Here is a 14,949-nt window from a genome sequence, read left to right on the forward strand (position 1 = left end):
CTTAGCTCCAACACCTCCTGTTCCAACCTTCGTATCTTGCGTTTACTTTTCTCAGCAGCATCAACCCTTATTTGGTTCTCCTGTACGAGCCTTGACCTATGTTCATCTATCTCTTCAATCTTTCTTTTCAAACTGTGAATCTCGAGTTGTGCCTGTGGCATTTCATCTTTATAAAGTCGCTCCCAATAGGTACCAGGACTAGTTGGCGTGTACTCCACATAGGGCATATGGAATGTTTCGTATCTTTGTTCCACATGGTACTCCTCGTGATTTCCCTCGGGTTCCTCCTCGGGGTCTTCTTCGGGTTCCTCATCAGGGTCTTCTTCGGGCTCCTCCTCAGGATCTTCTTCGGGCTCCACCTCGGATTCCACATTCTCGTCTTCTTCATCCTGTTCAGAGAGGCTGAGTGGAGTCGTTGGTTCCAGACTGCCCTCCGAATCAGAGAGCTCTAACTCGGCCTTCAACTTCTCGTGGGGAAGTAACCCACTAGTACCCTCAACTGACACCCCACCATCGACGATTGCCTTCCCATGATCCATAATACTTACAAACGAGACGCATTCCAGATTAGGCGATGTACCGCTCCTCCGGTTTAAGCTTAGGCGTTTAAACAACGACTAATCTGCTTAAACCACGCTCTGATACCAACTTGTAACGCCCCAAATTTCAAATATAAATATAACTTAACATAGTCCCAAAACCTCCAAAATTTAAGATTCAAATACTAATGTAATTATTAATCATAATAATAATAGCGGAAGCAAATAGAAATTTAAGTAAACACTTGGTGCGCTACGTCTTCCTCAAAACTTGTCGCCTTCTTCAAGTCTGAACTTTATCCTTTCCATTCCCGCTACCACTTGCTACGTTATTTCCTGGGTTGCGTGCATTTAAAGATTCTAAGGGGTAAGCCTAGGGCCTAGTGAGTTCGTGGTTTTCATGCATATTGACGTCAATAAAATAAAAATAAATGCAACAATTTATCAAATATAACTCTTTTCATTTCTTTCCACCCTTGGTGACACATTAGGGAACTACTGTCGTTTCCAGGGAACAAGTCCCTCTGTCGGGCACAACAAATATGCTTACGGCTAGATAAACAGAGCGTAAGCTCTCCGCCGCGTACTAACACCTTGTACGACGACTAATAATAAGACCGTGTAAATACACCTGTTCCCTATATATATATATGTCACCCACCATTTTCACCCTTTTATATTGAAATAATTCACAAAAATTTCACACAAATATTCATAGCAATAACAACAGTAACATATAATTGCAGATAATTTAGAATCAACTTTTCATGCAAGCAACCACAAAATTCATACGAAACTCACCTTGTTGGCGTTTAGGTCTTAACCAAAGCTTGTCACGCTACACGCTCCCTATATTTAACCAACATATTTTCTAAGGCTCCCTTCTAGAAAACATTCTCTATGTGCTCGTTTGGTTCCACTATTCACTTATCTCGTTCGGCCAATCAATAACTATACAATTTTATTATTCATAGGATTGATATTAATTTTTGATCCAAATAGTATATTGCGTCATTATCGAACTACGAAAGCCTTCTCCTTTAAATTATCATTTTATACAACCCTAACATAAATATATGAAAAAAATTGTGTGTTTTAATTTATCAAACATTTAAAAACAATTTAGGAACTTAAATATCTTAAAGTTAAATTCTTGTTATGCTACCAAAAAAAAAAACAAGTCGCCAAACTACAGGGACCTAACCAGCAACATCAGATTTCAATTTAAATGAAACACACGCACGTCATATAGTCTCATTTCGAAATCAAACAAATTAGGAAAATAGAAGGATTGAATATGTATTTTTTTTCATTTTGAAAGAATATATATATACGGCTAATAATGGGAACTGACCATGGGCCAGCTTTTAATCCGCCCAACAAAAAAAAAACCCGATAAGCTGTCTTCCTGACCCGGCATTTGTTTTCTTTTTCTGCCATTTTCGTAAGTACAGCGACATCGATTTTTCTCAAAAAAAAAATAATTACCAAATAAAGATATAAAATAACCATATCTCCATTTCTTATCAGTCGTATATCCACAATTAAGCATCAAAAACAAAATCAAATTAAGATAAATAAAATCTTTTATTGCATCCAATTTGTTTCATTTAAAATCCTTATCAATTTATAGTATTATCAGCCAAATCAAGACCCTAAGTGGAACCAAAACAAGTAGCACGACCATATAAGCCTACTATAGCAACTATAAAAAGCTGAAACTGATGAATCATACCTTAATTTCAAGAGGCACTCTGAAAAACTTCAAGAACTTGCACACCCCGTTTCTCTCTCGATTCCTCATCTTTTTTTGTAATTCCCGTAGGTTTCTAACTTGATTTCACAAGCTATATATAATGCCTAACTCAAAAACTGAAGGAGTCCTCTCGTTTGCTCGATTTCACAAGAATAACGGTTTTTGCCATTAATCCCCATAATTCTCTACTAATTACCTCATTATTTCCTAATTTAAACATATTATTATAATGATGTAATCTAATTAGATATATAGTTTTATATCTTAAATTTAAGTTATCACACATATGACAATTCATTCTTAATAGAGTCTTATCTATTCATAATAACGTCAATATGTTCCATTCAATACTTACTTCCAACTGCTCACAAGCGACCAATCCTTAGCGAACCTCAGATTGTCCTTGATAGTTGTTTAATCAATTTAGTCAAATACGATTTTGATCCTTTTCCCTCTTAATGCCCTAAGCATTTGGAAAATTAGAACGGTCGGATATTATAGCATATGCAATCGATCCTATACCCAAAGTGTATGGGACGCGATTCATAATGTCTTACATAAAGACTTGATACTTTACCAGTCTCCTGCTATAATATTTCTATTTGTCATATTCTCATAATTTTGATTATGAAGTGGGATGTCGTAATCCTAACCAAATTTTGAGAACGCAATTATCCTTTCCATATATAGAATTTCCTTACGTTGAACCATTTCAACATAACATTCATATATATTTGACTAAATTTGACTAAAATATCTCGATCCAAGCTTTTAGATTTTGAAACAAAGTGTAATATTCTCTCCCTTAATTATAGGAAAAAAAATTAACCCCTACAACTTTGCAAAGTGAAACCTTTTGTTTTCTATAATTAATATTGCTAACTTGCAATAATTAAAATAATAATCATGCTCCCACTAACATGATGATTATATCCATACCAGCATAACATTTATGCTCCCACTAGCTTTGACACGTATTTAGAAAACAATTGCACTTCTAGAAATAATACTTATTGACTTCCAAAGTTCATATTTCTAATACGATATGCTTCGATATGCCTTTATCTAAGTTTCTCAAACTCATACACCTTTCCCTTAGATAGCTCACATGTATGTCGAAACTAATTCAGAACTTATAGCAATAAGTCATAAAGGTTTAGACTAATTTCCAAATCTTACAATTCGAACCATGAAAAGGGATGTCGTAATCATGATCGAATTTGAGAATGCAATTTACACAATCGCTATCTCCTTAAAATCTCTCTTAGTGAAAGCGTTTCCTCACAATCATTTTCATGAAGCGGAGAGAAACCTTATGATACTTAGATTTTATGGTGTATGTGTTCATATCCATGCGAATTTGTCATAACCATAATCATAAGATAATGTTTGTGACAAATCCAAACTCTTATGGACAGAACTTGTTCATTCTTAATTTCTTGCCATCAAGGGTCCCACCATTGCTTCCAAGCAGCTCACCCCTACGTATCAATATACTTTCCATTGATCAGGGTGCCTTGTGATGAAGTGATGAATCGAGTATGAATCAAATCAGAGTAAAACAAATGAAGTATGAACACAAGATGTAAATATAATCTGGTTTCAGCTCTATTATGCTTTCAATTCTTACAGAGAGAGAGTTTACAAGTTCATACACTATCTTACTTGTATCTCTAAGTAATATCCCTATTTATAGGAAACATGAAAGCACACAAAAAATTACAAGGACTAAACATCTAAGCTTCGTTACAATAATGCCTTGTAAAATAATATTAAGTCTTCGACATATCACAACAGGTCTTCGACCCTTACAATCTCCCCTTTGTAATAATGTCGACTATCTTCAGTTCGAGAGAATATGTATAGAATACAGCATCACCCTTCGTATTTCTGAGTACCAGGAAATAATCCTCTTCAACTCTTTCTTGTCCCCTTCATTATTCTTCTTGCAGTTATTCATACAAACAATAAAGTTCGTATACTGGGACGTAGTATATCTCTCTACTTCGCCTTCCTGAAACAAAAATCTCTTGGCCCTCCCATTTTTATCCTTCCCTACGACGACCAACCCAAATGGCTTCAAGCATATCTCCCCATCGACATACTTCTTTAACTCAGGTTAGGGCTTCGTTGGTTCCATGGGTACTTTCACTTCCAATCCCTTCGCAGTTGCCAACTCCACATCAGTTAGAGTCAAACATTATAGTAGTTTTCTATAAATATTTTGATGTGAGCAAGACCAAGACGAAAAACTTCTGGATCAGTTTCTCGAAGATACGAAAAATCTTTATCTTTCAAAAGCAATGCAACTTGTACAAGATCATACAAGTTCATCAACGAAAAATCAGCCATAGAGAAATCACATTCTTGACCATTCGCCCTTGCAACATGAAAACAAAAGTTCTGCATCATGTTCTCGAACAGAACATCCTTCTTAATGCTGATCACCTTCTTTATTTTCACAAGAGACCATATTTCCTCTGGAAGTTTCCTAAGAACAGCATGAAACCTGAGTTTCATATATGTGTAATCATCATCCTTGTTAAATTTCTCAGCAATCTTGTACTAAGCCATGATGAACATCATTTCACTCACCGTAAAATCCAGTTGGTTAATATCTGAATTAACAACAACATATCTTTGTTTTGGCATCTTCTGAAATGCATACATATGATTATATGCAACTCTTGCTTCGATCGTTTCATAGTTGTAATGCTTGCTTGGATCACCCTTGTTCATTCTTGGTGGATCATTTGCACGAAGACTCATAATGCTCTGAACTACTCTTAGTTTCTCCACTTCAGCTTCAGCCTCAGCTTTCTTCTCCTCTTTCGACTTTTCAACTACAATCGTCTTGCCTTTGTCTTTGTGTGAAGAACTATCAACGGTATCCTTTGGCTTCGAACTACTACCACCTTCAGCAGAAGAACCAATCATAATTCCTTTAGAAATTGGCCTTGGAATTGGCATCGTGGTAACAACCGTTGAAGTAACAGGCCCAACATTTGAGACTATTAGCTTTGTTGATGGAATCTTTTTTTGAAATTTTTTTCCAACAGGCTTAACAACTTCATGCGAAACCTCACCAACCTTCTTTCCTCCCTCTTGCACCCTTGTGACAACAGGTGGGGTATCTGTTGGTAGAAGACTTGAGAACTTGGACAATGGCGCCAACTGTTTATGCAAAACAGCTTCGAATTGAGAAAATTTTTGAGATAAGAATCCTGGTGTAATGATCGAAGAGGAAACAGGCTTGACAGATAATTCTCTCAGCTCCTTTAGCAAAGTACTAATCTCCAAAAAACTTCGGCTGTTATCCGTAGAAAGTTGAGTTACTTGAGGACTCAAACGTTCATACATATTAACATACTTTGTGACAACATCACAAATAATATCCACCTTCTGATTGAGATATGCATAGTCTTGCTGAGCACTAGCAATCTCTTTTGTCATATCTTCACGAAGTTCTTGAAGTTTGAGATTTACATTTTCACGCACCTTCTTCACATGTGTAACAATCAAGATATGTTGTTCTTTAGCCATCCTTCGAAGATCATGAACTTCACCCAAAAAATTCGAAGATTGAGACTTCATCCGTAACTCATTACACTTATCATTTTGATCCACCTTCTCCAAGATTCTAGACTCCAAGTCTCGAAACATTCCAGAAACTTTGGTAACCATCATGGCTTCAAATGCTTTCAGCATAACATAAAGTTCTAAACTTGAGATAGATTGACTTCCCCCATGTCATCTTGAGACTGAATAATCGAATTCATCTTTTTATTCAGAATCTTGAACTGCTTAATCGTCATTAACATATTATCGGGAAAAGTTTCTTCTTCTTCATCAAATTCCATCTCTTCAAATGTACCTCCAAATCCTCCTTCGACAGTATCAGTGTCCTCAGTAGATTGGAGTGGATCAGTTGATTCAGATGAGAAAAGTGTGGTAAACGGATGTTGAATAACATGTTCAAATATATGTGAGTTTGTGGTAGTGGAAATAGGTGCATCAACATGGATGATAAAAGGAGGTAAAGAAACCAAACTATAAATGGAAGTCAATTCAGGAATACCTTGTCTTGATAACGAAAGCTCTGTATTCAAATCTCCTTCACCCATGTTGACATTTACATTTGTATCAGATATGTGTGTAGTGATGTCTGAAGTTCGAACCTCCTCAGTAACTGATTTGGTTAACGAAACTTCGGGTGGTATGACTTTAGTCTTCTCAGGAGTCGATGTGGATTAGAGAATAGTAGCTTCAGGTGTTTCAGGAACTTTCTCACCTTAGGATGATTCCTCTTGAATAACCAACTTTCGTGTCCTTTTCTTCTTCTTGGAAATACCCACATCTTCAGCTCTTCGTTTCTTTGATGAAGGAGAAACAGGAGCTGGAACCTCACGAATAAGGATCCCTTGGTGATTCAGATATGGTTTACGAACCATGGTAGGAGAAGACTTAAACAATCCATCTGTGAGCTTTCGTGAACCATGAGACTTCTTCTTAACTCTTTGAAAGATACCATATTTGGATGGAATTGATTCCTTTTCTTGTTCATCAATAACAGGCTCCACCGGCTTAATCAAAACAGTTGAAACTTGTTCTTCTGGCTTCGTCTGTTTCTTTGGTGACTTCGTTTTCTTTTGCTCCTGAACAGGTTTCTCAGGAGTAGTTGTTGCTTCCTTCTTTGATTTTCTTGACTTCTTAGAAGGACCTGCTTCTTCTTTTGGCAACAACTTCCCAGTTTCAACATCAGGATTAACTGTTTCCAAATACTCCACTAGTACCAAATTCGTTGGATCAACACGCTTTAACATTGCATCTGGAATCCTTGCAATGTGCGTAAAGACTTCAGTATCATCAGTAACCTCCTTTGGAAATTGATATTTCATAAATTCAGCTGTCTCTTCACCAGCAGGCACCTCAATCCCTTCTTTGGCATAGAAATAATGAAGAATCAGACTCCAATACCTTGCACAGGAAATTCCTTATACAACATTCGTGTTTTCAACACTCTTCTGAAACTCCTTCCATAGCTGTGTAGAATAATCGACTGAAATATCATAATAGACTCCAGTAACCATAGCATAAACTTCCATTCGACCTTTATCTAATCCAACACTGCGACCAGTTAAGCAGCATAGAAAGATTCCAAATAGAAAATTCCAAACATTCGGAAGTCCAGACTTCTTGAAATCACTGATCTTGATGAGTGGGGATTGATGACCCATCTCATTGAACATGTAGATAACTTGAGCAGAAAAAAGATCATCATATAGTGGATAATTAGGGATATCAAGAATCTGAAAAAATATCTTCTTGGTCAATCGTATCTTCTTCTCATTCACCAGTTGAAAAGTGATAATATCCATTGCTTTGGTGTAAGTAGCAGTGGATCCTGCTTGTGAAAGCCAAGAAAGAGGAACAGAAAAAGAATTGAACATGGCAGTCGATAGAACAAAACTTTTCAAAGCGACTACCAACATCTTCAATTCGTCTGGATAAAGTGAAACATCCTCTTCGACTTGATAGTTCGTGCCTTGAATATTCATGATCGGTTGTGTCAGTGTTTTGGGATGGATTAGTAGCCATGGTTAGGGTTTTTGGAAGCTTTGAAGAACAACGAGAATTTGCAGAGAAAATTTGGGAATTTTTCTTTTGAAAGCGTAAACTGATAAAAACCCCTTGATTCCCTTTTTATATGTAACCCTAGAGTTTGAATTTGAAGCGGGATGTGCATTAAATGAATTCAGCCGTGGCACCTTGAAAGTCGCACCACTCGTCCGATAAAGTAGTCATGCGTCAAAAAGTAACTGTCACGTTTCCTTGAAAACTGGAAGAAATACAAAACGTCACATCAAACAGTCTGTATTATTTCTCCCAATGGAATTGTAACCGTCACCAATCTTCGGATGGAAGTAAGGCTCTTTCACTTTTGGGATGAAAAGCGAAGTCATGTGCCAGATGTTCGAAATCATCCGCCTGAGTTGGTATTACTCAGAACCTCAAGGATTTCGTGAGTGCAGTGTGCCAAAGGAATAAGATAAGAAACGATTTAACAAAAATTTTGATCTGTGATGTCGAAAAACAAATTTTCGACACAAAAGCAAATAACCCCGGGCAAAGGTCACTTCGTTAATTATCAAGAGATATAATCAAATGCTTGTGTATGTTCCTGCGAATTACAATCGAATATTTATAGAGAAGTATCGACGGGCTTCGTTTGCAAGGCTTCGTGGGTGGTTTACAATTTCGTTACATATCAACGTTAACATAAGGTGAGTAATTGTAACGGAAATTACCTATTTGACCAGTGTAGTCAGTGACCAGTAGGCTTTGAATTATTTTGAAAGTGACTTAGAAAGCAAATGAAACTCACAAGGAAATCATATTCATAAAAAAGATATTTGTGTTGGATCTTGTTGGGAAACAAACATCATGGGCTTCGATAGTTTGATCAAGACCACTCATAAGATATGAATATGATTTGGAGTTACGAAAATTGGTACAGAAACAAATGTTTCGTTAAAACTGGAACATAGTTCCTCGTCAATTCTTTACAAAGTGAGAATTTTGGGTTTCACTTTCATCACGGCCTCATGATGCCGGATCATTAACACAGTGTTAATCTTGACTGGTTGTATCAAAGATCTATTGGACATATGTCTTCGTGTGTGTAAGTTTAAGAAAATTTTAGATGAAAAAGATTAGTTTGAGAAACAACTTGTACCTCTGTTATGTTCGGACCAAACAAAAAACTCTTAACTCAGTTGAGAAGAGTAAGGCAGCTCATTTGACTAATGTGAATATAAGCCTGACTTGGGAAGAAATTTTCGTATGAAAATCTTGATTAAGGCTTTCGTATACACACATTGAGTCGATGGAGGCTTCGGTCGACATGCAGCAGCATGCTTCTAGGGACGTCCTAACTAGTGCAAAATTTTCGAAAATTTACCTGACCCTAGAAACGCAAGCATGACCCTTGTCAGCCGTTCGTTAACCTACACAAAGGAAAGACAAATAACAAAATAACAAAAATCTTTTTGATATTTTTGATTTTTCGAAAAATAAAAAAATATTTTTGTGTTTATGGAAGTTTTTCGAAAAAAGAAACAATTAACACAAGAAAATCTTTTTGAAATTTTTGATTTTTCGAAAATAAAATACAAAACAATTGAAAATATTTTTGTGGTTTTTGAAAGTTTTTCCAAAAGAAATTTTACAAACTAACGAAACTTTGACAAACAAACGAAATTTTTTTCAACTAATGAAACGTTACATGTTGTCGAATTCGAAGGGGGTCGAAGCGTTGACTATGAATAGTAACCACTGAATGGTTAATACGGTCAGCCTCTAAACGAAACATTTTTGCCTCTGAATCGACACATTTGTATAGCACTTCTTTGTTATACATTCGAAATCATCATACCTTGTTCCCTGGAACAGAATTCCCTTTCATCATTCCAAGTCCTCCTAAAATTCTCACAAATGATTTTTCATCTAATGGTTTCGTGAAAATATCTGCCAATTGATCAGTAGTTTTCACAAAATTCACTTCAATATTTCCATCCTCCACATGATCTTTTATGAAATGATAACGAAGAGCAATGTGCTTGGTCTTCGAATGCTGCACTGGATTATGACAAATACGTATTGCACTTTGAGAATCACAATATAAAGGAATTTTCTTCATATTAATTGCATAATCACTCAATTGACTTTGAATCCATATTATTTGTGATGTGCAAGCTGCAGCAGCAACATATTCTGCTTCAGCTGTGGAAATCGAGACAGAAGTTTGCCTCTTCGACTGCCAACTCACCAATTTTCCATCAAGTAATTGACATCCTCCACTTGTGCTTTTTCTATCTAGATTGCAGCCTCCCAAATTAGCATCTGAGAAAGCTTGTATGAAGAATCCAGTTTTAGAAGGATACCACAATCCTAACGAAATTGAGCCTTTGAGATAACGAAAAATATTCTTGACTGGTTCTCGAGGATTTGACTGGTACCTAGCACAATTACAAACAGAGAACATAATGTCAGGTCGACTTGCCGTGAGGTAAAGTAACAAACCTATCATGCTTCTATAAAGAGTTAGATCAACAACAGGTTTATCTAACGAAGGTGTAAGCCTTATTCCCGTTGCCATTGGTACTCGGAATTTCGTGCTATTCGTCAATCCAAACTTTTCAAGCAGTTTCTTCATGCATTTTTCTTGATTGATAAGAATTCCTTCTCTGTTTTGTCGAATATTTAAACCAAGAAAATTATTGATTTTTTGTCGCACCCCCAAACCAGAACGGAGGAAACGTTCGGGGGTGGAGGACTTTAGGTAAGTATCACAACACATGCAATATCGTAATCAAAGTACAAAAAACCATTTCAGTAATAAGTATAAGTTTTACATAAGTGTTCAAACATTACATATTCAAACACCAAAGTAGGTACAGTAGAAGACAAGTGTCGCGGTACGGTACTAGGTTGTCTTCTCAAAAGCTTCTAGAGTGTACCTGTCTACTGGATTCCTGAGAATACAAGTTATTTGGAAAGAGTAGATCAACATTTAAGCTGGTGAGCTCATAAGTAATTTAGTTCTGTTAAGTATACCCTAAGTTCTCTGGATAAGTTCACTGGTTTCTCCAGGAAATCCTATATTTCCTGAGGTGATTAACTGATAACCTCAATAGTTTCCCTCTGTAATTACTTAGTTTATACTGATTATATATAAACCAATATCCAATGGACAGTCAAATGGGTGTATCTGCCCTAAGCCCACAACCAAACAAGGAACAAGAAGTAAGGCGGAAGTCACACATTTCACTGTCAATCGGATATTACTTATGTACAACTCTGATGTAATAACTAAGGAATTATAGAATTAACCACTAAAGGTCTTTTATGTTATACTAGTTTACAAAGATTGAATGACTAAGTTTCATTTGATAAGTGGTTTAATCCCATAAACTGTTTCTTTTGTTGTAATGCCCGTGTTTCTAGGCAAGACATTAATATTGACATGATAGGTTAACCTTTGTGACTCATTTTGAAGAAATGAAAAGGGATTATGTGAATATTATGTGTTTTATGTGTTTTATGCTTAATTATTAGGGATTAATTAATTAAGAATAAAAATGAGCATCGAAAATAAATATTAGATAACGCCGATATTTATTAAGAAAGTTGTATTGGTCGTGACAAGGATTACAGATATATAAAGAATGCCGAAATCCGAGTTATAACGAAGAAGTTATGACCTGTCGAAGTTTCACGACAAAACCGGCACGGTGCCGAATGTCGTAAAAAGTGAGTTTTTGATAAACTACTTTTTACCCTTAGTGATCTAAACGAAACTCGTAGTGTTCTTTAAATCGAGAGTATGTATAAAAAGAACACCCAAATCTGACTTCGTATGAGGGAGTTATGATTTTTCGAAGTTTCAGCTTAGCAGTAGACAGCTAAAAACTCGAATTTTAGATCGAGTGAATTTTAGCAGACACGAACTAAACGAGAATCGAAGGTCTCATAAATAGTAGCACAACGGTAAAAAGTCTGACGAAAACGGACGTCGGATAAAGAAGTTATGAATTTTTAACGGATTTCCTGTCCCGGTCTGTTAAAAATAATAATATAAAAAATAAATTCAAAATTATCCGACGAAGTCTAAACAAAAGTTGTAGAGCGTAATTTTACCTACACGTAAATATAAAGAACGTCAAAAACGGAGCTCCTATGCGAAAGTTATGAATTTTAGAAGTTTTGGCGCGGAAATCGAGAAAAATCCCCAAAACCGAGGAATTTCGCATAGGTGGACTTCGGCCACGTGTCATCGCCTCGCATGTGCCACGTGTCCGAAATAAGGCTGAGTCATCCGAGCTGCTGAAGCGGTCCAATGGGTGTCCGACGCGTGCCCTTTATCACGTGTTCGAAGCCTTCGCAGGAAGCCACGAAGCCCCTATCTCGGACCCAAGGCCGCGGTCCAATCAGAGGCTGACACCGAGCCCTCGCACGCGCATCCCATGTGCAGCCACCTGCGCACCCTCGCGTGCGGACCCCACCCTCCCTAAGCTGACTTCGGACCCTATAAATAGAAGGGTATGCGAGCCTTCTCGGTTACTTTTGGAGTTTTGTCACTTTTAGCCCCTTTTTTCCATATTTTCTTCATCTTAACATCCCCCAAAGCCCCGGTATCGATTATAACCCCCGGAATACGCCACGAAGAGCCCGAGAAGCCCAGAAAATTTATCTTTTTGGTTTCGAAGCCCGACCCTCGCAGAGCCCGGTTTCTGAATAAAACTCTCGTTTTTATTAGAAACGAACGTTTTAGGAAACGAATTGTTGCCCGATTTTCATCAAATTAAGTGAGTGTATAGTCACTTTCATCTTACACATAGATATGAAGTATTTTATATAAAATACGTGATATGTGTATATATGTTGTTTGTTTATTTGAGATGGATGTTGAATGAATGTTTTATACATGTTTAAAACGATTTAAAATGTATATATATTTTATCTTCAAATATGTTGGGTATAACATGGGTAGATAAAGTATGAGGGATAGAAGTACAGTATAGATGTACGTTGGTAGCTATGAATTTAGTACAGTATAGATGTACGTTGGTAGCTACGCATTTAGTATGTTGGCAGCCATGGACTTAGTGCCTGCGTATAAACCTTGGCGACGATGTGACTTCGTGCCTATTAGATAAACCCTAGTGACGATGTGACTTCATGCCTATTAGATAAACCCTGGCGACTATGAGACGTAGTGCCTATTGTATAAACCGTGGCGACTATGAGACGTAGTGCCTATTGTATAAACCTTGGCGACTATGAGACGTAGTGCCTATTATATAAACCCTGGCGACTATGAGACATAGTGCCTATTGTATAAACCTTGGCGACTATGAGACGTAGTGCCTATTGTATAAACCCTGGCGACTATGTGACGTAGTGCCTGTTGTATGAACCTTGGCAGCAATGGACTTCGTGCCTATTCCTTAGGATGAATCCTTAGGAATGAGTGAGATTTGATTCTTAGGGTAAATCCTTAAGAAATAAATAAGATAATGGGGATTGGGTAATTGGGTTGATTTTTTGATGTTTAAGCATAATAAATTATTTATTGTGGGTTGAAAACCCTAAATGCTCACCAGGCTCCCAAGCCTAACCCACTCAGTTTGTTTGTATCACAGGTATCGATACGAAGTTACTTTACACTGAGAGATTAAAAGAGATGTAGATCACTAGTGTAAGTGAGTGTAAGTTTTGTTTATGCTTATGTTTCTGTATTGACGATGACATCCCAATGGTTTAAGTGAATAAAATACATTTCTTCAGAAATGATTTGATAATATAATTATCATGTTTTTATGGGATCAAATTCCGCAACACCTTTTAAAAGGATTACTCTGATTTTATTTTAAAAAGCATAAACGAAATCGGTCTTTTCTGGCCGAGAAATTAGGGGATGTCACATTTGTATAAGTGGTTTAATCCCATAAACCATTTCATTTGTAAAAGTTGTTTAATCCCATAAACCGTTTCATTTGTAAAAGTGTTCTTAGTTATATCTATTCTATAGTAAAAACCTTAGTATTAATCCTGGAGAGTATTGTATTATCCATAATACTGGCTTGTGGTTTTAAATGTTCAAAACCAGAAGTACAATACTTGATTTCATCATACATAGCTCTTACTGTAAGTAAAAGCTACTGAAGGTATACTTGGTCGGGATGTAATTAACTTTTCTTAGTGTTATAAGAGAAGTATATTACTTTGTAATTCACTTGTTGTTTTATCCATGTGAGTTCTATTAACCATACTAATATGACTGATATGCCTGCGGCGACGTTCTTCATGCGTCAGAATGGAATGATATTTGACACCCTAGGCCTGCCGGCCAAACTGTAGCGAACAGTAGAGGTGCAGGATTGTCAGTCCCATATAGATCTATATACAATTTCATGCTCTCCCTACAAGCGATTATGGGTAATAGTTCAGGACTTAAAAGGTCGTACTTAGATAAGTACACCGTGAAGGGTCTCACAAATTTATTGTTTCAACGAGATTTACGATGTATTATTATTACCCTGTGAATGCTAACTCTGGTACTTTGTATCGTACCACCGGTTAATGCAAACCCGGTATGATGTATTATTACCTCGTGTTTGCTAACTATGGTACTCTCTATAGTACCATTGCTAATGCAAACCCGGTATTATGTATTATTACCTCGTGTTTGCTAACTCTGGTACTCTGTATAGTACCATTGCTAATGCAAACCCAGAATGATGTATTATTACCCGTGATTGCTAACTCTGGTACTCTGTATATCGTATCTTTGTTAATGCAAACCCGGTATGATGTATTATTACCCGTGATTGCTAACTCTGGTACTCTGTATATCGTACCTTTGTTAATGCAAACCCGGTATGATGTATCTTTACTTTTTTAATATGTTGTTCATATATTAAAGGTATTATACATATCTTGGTATAGTTGAATAAACTTTGGTAATTTCCTTGGAAAGTATACAGTCGTGAATCATACTTGTATATTTAGTTCTGGATCATAAATTATACCTATTATAATTTATATGTTCTATCTGATTAGCATGATTTTTCATAGATGAACACCTTTGCT

This window comes from Lactuca virosa, chromosome 7, assembly GCF_052849685.1.
Source record: "Lactuca virosa cultivar CGN04683 chromosome 7, Lactuca_virosa_CGN04683_v6, whole genome shotgun sequence".
NCBI classification, from domain to species: Eukaryota; Viridiplantae; Streptophyta; class Magnoliopsida; order Asterales; family Asteraceae; genus Lactuca; species Lactuca virosa.